The sequence below is a fragment of the Megascapheus bottae genome, chromosome 6 (genome assembly GCF_031878675.1).
Source record: "Megascapheus bottae isolate mThoBot1 chromosome 6, mThoBot2.hap1, whole genome shotgun sequence".
NCBI lineage: Eukaryota > Metazoa > Chordata > Mammalia > Rodentia > Geomyidae > Megascapheus > Megascapheus bottae.
In genome coordinates, this window is record NC_143514.1 from 20,371,704 (window position 1) to 20,383,392 (window position 11,689).

General features: G+C 41.3%; 1 pseudogene; it reads left to right on the top strand.

Annotated features, from left to right (window-relative positions):
- The first annotated feature begins 1,444 nt into the window (after positions 1–1,444).
- LOC150061498 (protein ILRUN pseudogene) lies at positions 1,445–2,352 on the top strand (annotated as a pseudogene).
- The last annotated feature ends 9,337 nt before the right edge of the window (positions 2,353–11,689 follow it).

Below are 11,689 nucleotides of genomic sequence, written 5' to 3' on the forward strand. Positions count from 1 at the left end.
AGCAAGAGAGCAATGGTTAGCTATGGTTAGAGTTAATTTCTGTAGGCAAGAAGGATCTTTTAAGCAAGGCTGTCATTCTGAGAGGCGAATATATGTTTGTTGGCAGCACTATCAGTAAATGGAATAACACCTTTATCCCTGAGAATTCTGGAAGGTATATCATAGCATCCACTGATCCCATTAAATTACTTATACAGCAGCTTATTGCAGTTGATACTGTTAGCCCCATACTTGCTCAAAATCGTTACTCATCAACACTAGTAGTTATTTCCTTTGTGTCATTGGTAATGTGATGGTTTACTCCTACCTATTTGTCTACTTCTCTTTATTGTCTGTTGAAGGTTCACCCTTCCCTTTCATTCCTGAAATAAGGGACTTGCTTAAATTTTGGTCACCAATCCTTTTCTCAAACTGTCCTGTCTCACTAGATGATTCCATCTATGCTCATTATTTGAATTACCACCTCCAACCCCAAATTCCAACGTGCCTGATACTATCCTAAGAGTTTTGCAAATACTAATGTAATTACTCCTAACATAGGGAAAAAATTTTAAAAAATTACATGCAGATGGAGAAACTATCCATGGAACAAGAGTCCATGATTTTACTTCTTTATGTTTCCATTTGGCTTGATATAGCAACACTGATTTATTTTCTAGGATCTGAAACTGAATGTCTAAATGCACTGTTGAGATCTCCTTTGGAAGGTTTGAAAAAGCCACTTCAAATAAAATATGTTCATAACCAAACATGACTTTCTATTTTTCTCAAACATTTTTTCCTTTTTCAATGCTAGCACTAGAAAGAAAAAAAAAAACCTATTCTTTTAAAAATGTGAACTCCAAAGCTGGGCACTACCATGTACAGAGTACATTCTTGTAGTCTCAACAAGTCTGAGGATGAAGCAGGAGGATTATGAACCTAAAGCCCGAAGGTCATAGCATTGGCTACATAGAAAAACTCTCTGTAAAAAGGGAAGAAGGAATAACTACATAGACATAAAAATGTATGATGGGCTATATACTCTATAGACATAATGTTTTATTAGAAAGATTAATATGTATCTATGACATACAAACCCTCAGTTTAACTTTAATTATGTTCTAAAACCTAAGTGCCAGTCATTATATAGAGAGATTTCCTTCTTGAATACTAGTTTGTTAAGCATTGCATTTGAAATATAATGTAAATCAATGTTAATAAATTCTTTAATAAAAATGGGGGAAAAAGGGAGAAGCTTGAGGCTGTGGTGGAGGCAGCAGCACTGGGGGGACGGTGGCGGGGGAGCGAGAGTGAGTGAGGGAGTGGCCGAGTGAGTTTACCCCTAGGAGGGGGTGAGAGGCCCGGGGCTTACCTGGGAGGAATGGGTCACTGCTCCAGCTAGCAGCGAGCCCGGTTCCCGGGGCCCGGCAGCAAGGTGGCAGCTTGCTAGTGAGGAGGCGGGGAAGCGAGCGTCCGTCCGGCCCCGCCATGGAGGGCATGGACATGGACCTGGACCCGGAGCTGATGCAGAAGTTCAGCTGCCTGGGCACCACCGACAAGGACGTGCTCATCTCCGAGTTCCAGCGGCTGCTCGGCTTCCAGCTCAACCCGGCCGGCTGCGCCTTCTTCCTGGACATGACCGACTGAAACTTACAAGCAGCAATTGGCGCCTATTATGACTTTGAAAGCCCAAACATCAGCGTACCCTCTATGTCCTTTGTTGAAGATGTCACCATAGGAGAAGGAGAGTCAATACCTCCTGATACTCAGTTTATAAAAACTTGGAGAATCCAGAATTCTGGGGCGGAAGCTTGGCCTCCAGGGATTTGTCTTAAATATGTTGGGGGAGATGAATTTGGACATGTGAACCCGGTGATGGTGAGATCGCTAGAGCCCCAAGAGATTGCAGATGTCAGCGTCCAGATGGGCAGCCCTAGCAGAGCAGGAATGTATCAGGGACAGTGGTGGATGTGCACTGCTACAGGACTCTAGGATGGAAATGTCATCTGGGTGATTCTCAGTGTGGAGCTGGGTGGACTTTTAGGAGTAACACAGCAGCTGTCATCTTTTGAAACGGAGTTCAACACACAGCCACATCGCAAGGTAGAAGGAAACTTCAACCCAAAAGAACCGACACTCAGATGAAAACAACCTAAAAGACCCTGGGGGTTCCGGGGTCGACTCGATCAGCAAAAACACATGGGCTCCTGCTCCTGACCAAACCGAGCAAGATCAGAATAGACTCTCACAGAACTCTGTAAATCTATCCCCCAGCAGTCACGCAAACAACTTATCAGTAGTGACTTACAGTAAGGTAGGTGCCCTGAGAGAAGAGGAGAAGGGGCAGGTGGTGGGCCTTGGGATTTGTAATACTCATTCACGGCAAACCTAGAATACTAGATTGCCACTCCCCAGAGGCAGTTCTTTAAGATTTCTTAGCTCTTCTGCCAACAGCAGTGATACAGAAGCGTACCCCTTCTCCCCTCCCCCTACAGTATCCTGTGGATACTGCGTCATCCACATTCATAATTCACTCTTGTCTGTCTACTCTGGGTATTAGAAGACTGAGTTTCTTTACCTTTAGAATTAAAAAAAAGGATATCAAAAATATCACTAGCCACTGTTAAATGTACACAAACCTTAGAGTAACAACAAAATACACAACAATGCCCAATTGTGCATTTGTTGTTGTTTTTATTAGATGGGTTTTGTCCTCCGAGTAAAAAGGCAAACTCTGTCACTGGCTTTTCAGTTTATTCTGTTTGAATATCTTATTATGGATATCTTTTTAAATCTCTGATTCAGTTACTGATACCTTTTTAGTCTTTCTGACCCATGGATTCCCTATATTTCAGAAATTTAACCCATAGTGGCTCAAAGTATCTTGATTTTTCAGATGTGGGGATGAAAGCATTTTTTAATTGCAATTTTAAATATTCTGATTGTTGCAGACACTCTTCTAGGTGTTTCAAGTTCTTGATTTTTTTTTCTTTCTCAAAGCTAGCTGGCCAAGCATCTCCCACACCTTGCTAATTGATGATGATTCCTGGTTCCTAGTTTTGATTAGCTGAGTGACAGTTATGGTGATGCTGAGAACTCAGGGCTGTAGGTGGTTGGTTTCATGGATTAGTAGTGTGAACATCTTAGTGCATTCTCCATTGATAAATAATGGTGTGCATTTAAGCCTGCATCCCCACCTGTATAACCGTATAGAACTGTTTAAATCTGTCTTGGCTTCATGCTGGTTATCTACCTTCAATTTTAAAAAATAAAGTTCATTTGAGGAAAAAAAATGGGAAAAAAGAATGTTAGAAAAATAAAAAAGGGGGCCGGGAGTTTGGCCTAGTGGTAGAGTGCCTGCCTAGCATGCACGAAGACCTGGGTTCAATTCCTCGGTATCACATACATAGAAAAAGGCAGAAGTGGTGCTGTGGCTCAAGATAGAGCACTAGCTTTGAGGAAAGCCCAAGGGCACTGCTTAGGCCCTGAACTCAAGCCCAGTACTGGCAAAATAAATAAATAATAAAAATGAAATTAAAGGAAAGGACAGAAGGAAGGAAGGGTGGGGGGAGGGAGGAAATGGAAGAAAGAAAGAAGGGGGAGAAGGAGAGGTAGGGAAGGAAGAGGGGATGGAAGAAATGCTAGGCTTGGAATGTTGCTCATGCTTGTAATTCCAGTTACTTGAGAGGTAGAGCTTGGGAGGATAATGGTTCAAGTCCAGACCTGGGGGGTGGGGAGAGATAGTAAAATGCCAGCAACAAATCTGAAGCTAAACTGGGCATTAGAAGGTCATTTCTGTTATCCTAGCAATTCAGGAAGCTGAGAACTGAGGTTCAAAGCCAGTCAGGGTAGAGAGAGAGCAAAGATCATTTTCTTGAACTCAGGGACTGAGTACTCTCCTTGAACTTTCTCAATATTAGAGCTCTATCATTTGAGCCTCAGCACAACTTTCAGCCTTTTCTATGTAAATGGTACCAAGGAATTAAACCCAGGTTTTGTGCTGAATCCAGGTTTGTGCTGATTCCTTCCTCTTGCCTAATAATTTCAATAGCTAATAATTTCAATAATGAATTGTGTTTGGGAGTTTGCTTAAATCCCATCTATGAAACAACCCTGAACTCTCTGTTAATCTGTATATTATGGATTAATTCTTTGATAGTAGTTTCCATGTAGAAAATAATCCTCAGGAAACAGGTCAGAATAAACATTAATTGATCCTCATAGATTTTTAAATTTTTTTTTGGCCAGATCTGGAACTTGAACTCAGGGCCTGCGCACTGTCCCTGAGCTTCTTTTGTTCAAGGCTAGTACTCTACTACTGAACCACTGCACTACTTCTGGCTTTTTATGTGTATGAGGAATTGAACCCAGGCTTCATGCAAGCACTTTACCACTAAGCCATATTCCAAGCCCTACGTTAAATTTTGTAAGGGCCATGTTCCCTAAGCATCTTTCTTCTCTAGTTGCTTCCAATGTATCTATTTACTTTATTATTATTTTCTTAGTACTGATGATTGAACTTAGGGACTCATGATCAATTCCTTTCATCAGTTGTTTTATACAGACCATTTACTATACCAATATATATGAATGTTTGTGTGCATATAAATATGTACATATTTTAAAGGGCTGATGAAATATGAACTAATACAGTGTTGTTAAACTACAAATTTGAATGCCTAGAGTCCTGCACAAGTTATCATCAAACTCAAGAGAGTGATTTGAGTATAATTTCAACGTTTCTAATTTTCTCTAGTAGGACATTTAGTTCTATTTAACTTTGGTTGTTTTTTTTAACCAGTCCTGGGGCTTATACTCAGGGCCTGAACACTGTCCTTGGGCTTTCCCAAGGCTAGAGCTCTACCATTTGAGCCACAGCACTATTTCCAGCTTTTTTCTGTGTATGTGGTACGGAGGAATCGAACCCGGGTCTTCGTACATGCTAGGCAAGCACTCTACCACTAGGCCAAACTCCAAGCCCCCTTAACATAGGTTGTTTGAATATACATTTTTTTGTGCCTGTCCTGGACTTGAATTCAAGATCTAGGCATTGACCGGGAAATTGTATTTTGCCAAGGCTAGTATTCTGTCACTTTAGCCACAGCTCCACTTCCAGCTTTTTGGTAGTTGATTGGAGATGAGTGTCACAAATTTTCGTGGCTGAGCTAACTTCAAATCTTGATTCTCACATCTCAGCCTCCTGAGTACCCAAGATTACAAGCATGAGGTGCCTGGCTACACATTTTTTAATGATACTGGAGTTTGAATTCCAGGCCTTACGCATCTTTGGCAGACAAGCTGCTGTGTGTGTGTGTGTGTGTGTGTGTGTATGTGTGTGTGTGTGTGTGTGTGTGTGCGTGCGCGTGCGCGCACGCATGTGCACTAGGACTTGAACTCAGGGCCTCATGCTCTCATTTGGCTTTTTGCTCAAGGCTGGTACTTTATAACTTGAGCATGCCTTCACTTCTAGCTTTTTGCCAGTTAACCAGACTATTTTATTATTAGGTGGGCATGGGTGGCTCAGCCTCTAATCCTAGTTACTCAGAAAGCAGAGATCTGAGGATTATAGTTGAAAGCCAGACAGGCAGCAAAGTCCATGAGAGTCTTATCTCCAATTAAACACCAGAAAACTGGAAGTCATGCTGTGGCTCAAGAGGTAGAATGCTAGCCTTGAGCTGAAGAGCTCAGGGACATTGCCTAGGCCCAGAGTTCAAGTCCCATAACTGACCAAAAATTTTTTTATTGTTATTGTAAGGTGATATATAGAGGGCTTATAGTTACATAAGTCTTTTTCTCTTTCTTTCTTTCTTTCTTTCTTTCTTTCTTTCTTTCTTTCTTTCTTTCTTTCTTTCTTTTTCTTTCTTTTTTACCAGTCCTGGGACTTGAACTCAGGGCCTGGGCACTGTCCTTGAACACTTTTTTTCTCAAGACTAGTGCTCTGCCAATTAAGCCACAGCACCACTCCTGGCTTTTTCTGTGTATGCAGCACCAAGGAATTGAACCCAGGGCTTCTTGCTTCCTAGACATGCACTCTACCACTAGGCGATGCTCCTGGCCAAGAGTTACTTTTTGAACAATGTCACTCCTTCTCTTGCTCTAGCCTAGATTTTCTTCCCACCCCACCCACAAGTTGTATTGTTCATTTTCAACATAGTGTCTAGTGAGTACCACTGCTGCATTTGTTTACCCTTTTCCCTCCATTTGTGTGCCTCCCTTAACCTCCCAAAGACTTATAAATGAACTAACAAGACAAAAAAGAAAACAGCAACAACAACAACAACAAACCCTTGTTTCCATTTCCTGGAGTTCATTTGGATAAATGTTATTTTGTATGTTGGATGCATATGGATGTTGTGCCTTGTGTTTCCCTCCTAAGAGTATCCTCCTTTGGTTTTGCTGTGTATGAATGCCTAGAGTCTTGCACAGTGTATTTTATATCTAGATTCTGCATATGAGAGAAATTCATACCATTTGTCTCTCTGAGCTTGACTTTATCTCACTTAATATAATTTATACGAGGTCCATTCATTTCCCTGCAAAGAACATATTATTCCTTCTGATGGCTGTGTAAAATTCCATTGTATACAGGCACTGTAAAATCAGCTGAAAGGAAACTCCACAGAGGGTTTATTGTGTGAGGAAAGAGCAGACACCTGCCGCTCGAGATGGAGTCGGGAAAACAAGAGAGCTTATGGCGAGAAGTGAGAGATTATATAGGGGGAGGGGTATAGCCACAGCAGAAGTGCATGTGATCTCAGAGGATGGGGAAATACCTCAGTCTGGGGGACCTCCCACTGCCCCCAGGCATGCCAGTTGCCAGGGTTACAGGTGCTGGGCAGGAATTTCCAGGGTGCAGTGGGAGAGAACCAAAGGAAGAAAGAAGTCCTTTCTTCCAGGTGGACCTAACATGTACCAAATTGCTTAGAACCACTCATCTACTGAAATATTCTGGTTATTTTTTAGATAAAGTCTTTCTTCGTGTCCAGGTGCATGTCTGCTTTGTGATTCTGTTTTTAGGCTTCCAGTCATAGAGATGATGACAGATTTATGCCACCATTCTAATTTGTTTGTTTGGTTGGGTGGGTGGTTGGTTGTTTTTGCCAATCCTGGGCCTTGAACTCAGAGCCTAAACACTATCCTTGGGCTTTCTCAAGGCTAGTGCTATATCACTTGAGCCAAGCAGTACTTCTGGCTTTTTCCCCCGATGTATATGGTACCAAGGAATTGAACCCAGGTCTTCATGCCTGCTAGGCAAGCACTTTAAAACTAGGCCAAACTCCCAGCCCCCATTCTAATTTCTTTACATGGACTTTTCTCACTGGGTTGGCCTGGAATTGCCATTCTTCCGTTCTCAGTCTCCCAAATAGCTCTTGTGACTAGCATGTGACATCACAACCAACTATTGCCTGAGAAAGTGCTTTGATAACTGTTCTGCCCATACTGGCCACAAACTGCAATCCTCTCAATCTCACCCTAACAATATACATTTTTGTATATGCTTATTTGTTGTTCAGTTTTAACGGTAAAAATGCTAACCAAATTTCTGTAGTTTGACTCTGATTATTTTGATCTTCAAAATCTTTAAAGGGCATATTCTACTACCCACAATTTCTTATGAATTCTGAATATGAAACCATGGTTTCTGGAAATTTGTATATGTTTTTGAGCATTTCCATGTTTTATTTCTCTATAGTGAATTTTCTTTTGTTTTACAGATCTGTTGATTTAGCCAGTTACCAATGGCTCATACTTATGCTAGATTCTCAGAAGACTGAACTCCAGAGGTTCACGATTTTAACCCAGTCTAGGCAAAGAAGTCTGTGAGAGGTCATCTTCAAAATTATCAGCAAGAAGCTGGGTTGGAGGCATGTCTCAAGTGGTAGAGTCAGTCTAGCAAGCAAGCCAAGCAAGAATACAAGGCTCTGAGTTCAAGCCACAGTTTCAGAAAAAAAGAAAATGTATCATATACTGTGAACTCTGAAAATCTTTTTGTTTTGGGGGGGAGGTTATTACTGTGCTTTTTGCCCTTTTTTGGGGGGGTACTGGGGTTCGAACCTAGGACATTGCACTTACTAAGCTAGTGCTTTGCCATTAAGCTACATCTCCATCCTAAAAATCTTTAATGTACATCACATCACATTTTTTGCTTATAAAAATATCAATGCAAGTGGCAATGTGGCTCAAGTGGTAGAGCACTAACATTGAGCTGAAGAGCTTAGGGGCAGCGTGCGGGCCCAACAACCAACCCAAAAAAAATTAATGCAGAAAAAGTACTGTACTTTAGAAAGCCCCATGTTGTTTCTTACTATTCAATATTCTGTTAATAAGAATAAGCAGCATTACCACCTATATCTCCTTGGCTTAGTTTATCCTTGTGATAGATATTTATTTTGACTTTTACAGCATATTCGATGGTTTCTTTGATATATGTTATTGGAGATAGCCACAGTTCATTTTTCCTTATGAATATTTCTCATTATGTAAGACCATTATTTATTCATCTTAATATTGAGGAGTGTTTGTCATCTTTCTATCCTTTAGCTGTTTGAATCCTCTTTTGCTGCTCCTCTAGGAAAGTTATACTGGTATTCTTTTTTTCCTACCAAAATGAAATATCCAAGATAATCAAGTAATAAAGGGTAAAGTTTCTGTTTGGCCCACAGTTTTGGAAGCTGAACTCCATCCATGGCTGATTTGTACTTGGAACTGTGGAGAGATATCACAATATCATTACATGCAACTATTTTTTTCATTCCATAGCCAGAAAGCAAAGCAAGCCAAAAAGGTGATTGTGATCTCAATTGCTTTTAAAAGCATATCTCTAGTAACATAAATCCACCCCTCCAAAATATGGAAGGAAATAAGATGGAAACAGAGTAAGATCTTCTGCAAGATTGGATAGTTGGATAGTTACATGTAACCAAACAAAAGACACAAGAGCTTAGAAAATCAAGTAGCAGACTCTTTCCTCTTATTTTATTATTTGGAAAAAGGAAGACACATTGAAGAAGGCAGACAGGAGAGAGTTTCTCTCCCAACTCTGAATATCTCCGTGGGAGAATGTTGTATCCCATTCAAAGGATAGGCGAGAACTATGTCTTAACCTTAAACTTAAAACCTAGCAACAGCTGGGCACCAGTAATCCTGTAATCCTCATGCTGTAATCCTAGCTATTCAGGAAGCTGAGATCTAAGGATCATGGTTCAAAGCCAGCCCAGGCATGAAAGTCCGTGAGATTCTTAAACAACCAGAATATCCGAAGTGGTGCTGTGGTTCAAAGTGGTAGAGCACTAGCCTTGAACTGAAGAGCTGAGGGACAGTGCCCAGGCCCAGAGTTGAAGCCCCACTGACAAAAACAAAACAAAATCAAACAACAAAAATAAAACTAGCAACAACTCTTCCAAGGTGAAATCCAATATTGAAGAAAACGCCATGGCTTCTACCATCAACAAATACGGATGGACTAGGCTTATAGCAATGTACTGGGTCAGGCAGCAAAGAATCTTGAGAAGCATGCCATAAAAGGTAGCTCACGTACTTATTTCAGAATCTAGTGTCAAGTCTGCCATAGAAGGGCTAAGCACCCTGTGGAAATTGGAAATTCTAAACTGGCCCTGCATTAGGCATATTCATATGTATCTGTATGATGAATTGAGTGTTAAACACATCATTTCTAGGTTGGAGTAGGCCTTTGAAGTACCTTTTCCTCCTCCCAAGACCTTAAAGGCCCCTGCACTTGTAAGACTCGGGTGTAACTCACCTTAGCACCATTATTAATGGTCAAAACCCACTGTGTAGCACCAGAGCTATTGCCAGGCTAATACAAATGGAACTTTAGTATTTCCCTGGCATCAGGCAAGCAACTGTTCCCCAGTGGGACAATCTCATGTTCACAGCATCACTGCCAGCTGCCAGCTGTGATATCCATGCAAAAACTGTGCAGGGCCCATGACTGTGAGACTCAGAGTCAAAGAAGCTTATCAGCAACTCAGGTTTCCAAGGGTCTGCCTGTATGAACACTATCCCAACCTCAGGCAACATAATGTGGAATAAGACTCCATTCACTATGGGTAGAGAAGTCAGTAAGCACGTGACTTTACCCTGGCACTCCATGTTGGGGCTGAGAAACTTAACACTGGAAAGTTCCTAATGGTATCCAGCTCCAGGGCTCTGTGTGGACCTCTAGAACCTCTAGAACATCCACAGTGCTAGGAAGACACCAGATCCAAATCTATTAGGTAACATCACCTGGCAACGGGCATTGCCTAGAACTGTGGACCTTATGTTTGTGAAGCTGTAGGCTCAGGTGTAATGCAATGTGGTGGATTCAGTGACTAGCTACATACAAACCCAGAGATTCTTCACATCTATGGTGACTTTTTCTAGATATGGGAGAAGCAGTATCTGACCATAGGTCAGTAATTCGAAGTGAAGCATCTGAGTCCCTTTCCCACAAGGGTGAGGTTTGTGAAGGCAGACCACTCTCTCTATATACCTTCCTTTTTATTTGCTAGAACAATACAACAGCAGGACATTGAAGAAATCTTGGCTTGGGTTATCCTCTAGTGCTGAAACTATGATAACACACAACAGATTCTAGGCAAATCTGGATCTTGGTACCATCTAAGCTGAAACAGTGGAAGTAGTTAAAGTCTCAGAGAAAATAAGCAAGCTACTTAGAATGTTTGGAAAGACAAATTTTCAATATATGAGATTAAAAAGGCAGAAAGCAATAACTGGTCCTTCCATGTCCACATGGTATTATATTTCAACAAGTATGGAAAGCTTTCAGAAGCTGGGTGTGGTGAATCACGCTTGTAATCCTAGCTACTCAGGAGGCTGAGATCTGAGGATCATAGTTCAAAACCAGCCTGGACACAGAAGTCTGTGAGACTCTTATCTCCAGTTAACTACCACAAAACAGGAAATGGCACCATGGCTCAAATGGTAGAGCAATAGCCTTGAGCTGAAGAGATAAGGGACAGCACCTAGGCCCAGAGTTCAAGCCTCATGGCCAACAAACAAACAAGCTTTCAGAAAACTACAATATCATCTAGTACTCAGAATATGGTGCCAGAAAATGTCCAGACAAAACTCAATATGAGAAGATGAAGAAACTTTAGAACAATCATTTTAAGGAAGCTCAATGAGGAACTGATTGAGAAATACTTCAGTTTCTCTAACTAAGAAATGTGACAAAGAAATGGAAGCAATGACCAGGCCTAAGAAGAATGAAATAAGAGGAGCTAAAGGCCTTTGTACTAAATAGTGAGTTTAGAGTCAAATCTGGGGCTACATAGTGAGATCTTGTCTCAAAAACTAATGGAAGCATTTTTTTTACCAGTCCTGGGCTTGAACTCGGGGCTTGGGCACTGTCCTTGGACACTTTTTGCTCAAGGCTAGCACTCTGCCACTTAAGCCACAACACCACTTCTGGCTTTTTCTGTGTATGGGGTATCGAGGAGTCAAACCCAGGGCTTTGTGCATGCTAGGCAAACACTCTACCACTAGGCTACGCTCCCAGCCTCTGGAAGCAACTTTTTTTTTTTTTTTTTTTTGCTGGCCATGTTTTATTTGTCCTTTTTCTTCGAACAAGATAACCAAAGATACAGACAGTATTCAGCAAAATAAAATAGATGGAACCAACTCTAAGCCTGTGCTGTCCCATGCTACATTTAACCTAGTTTATTCATGCTTGCCTTGGGGA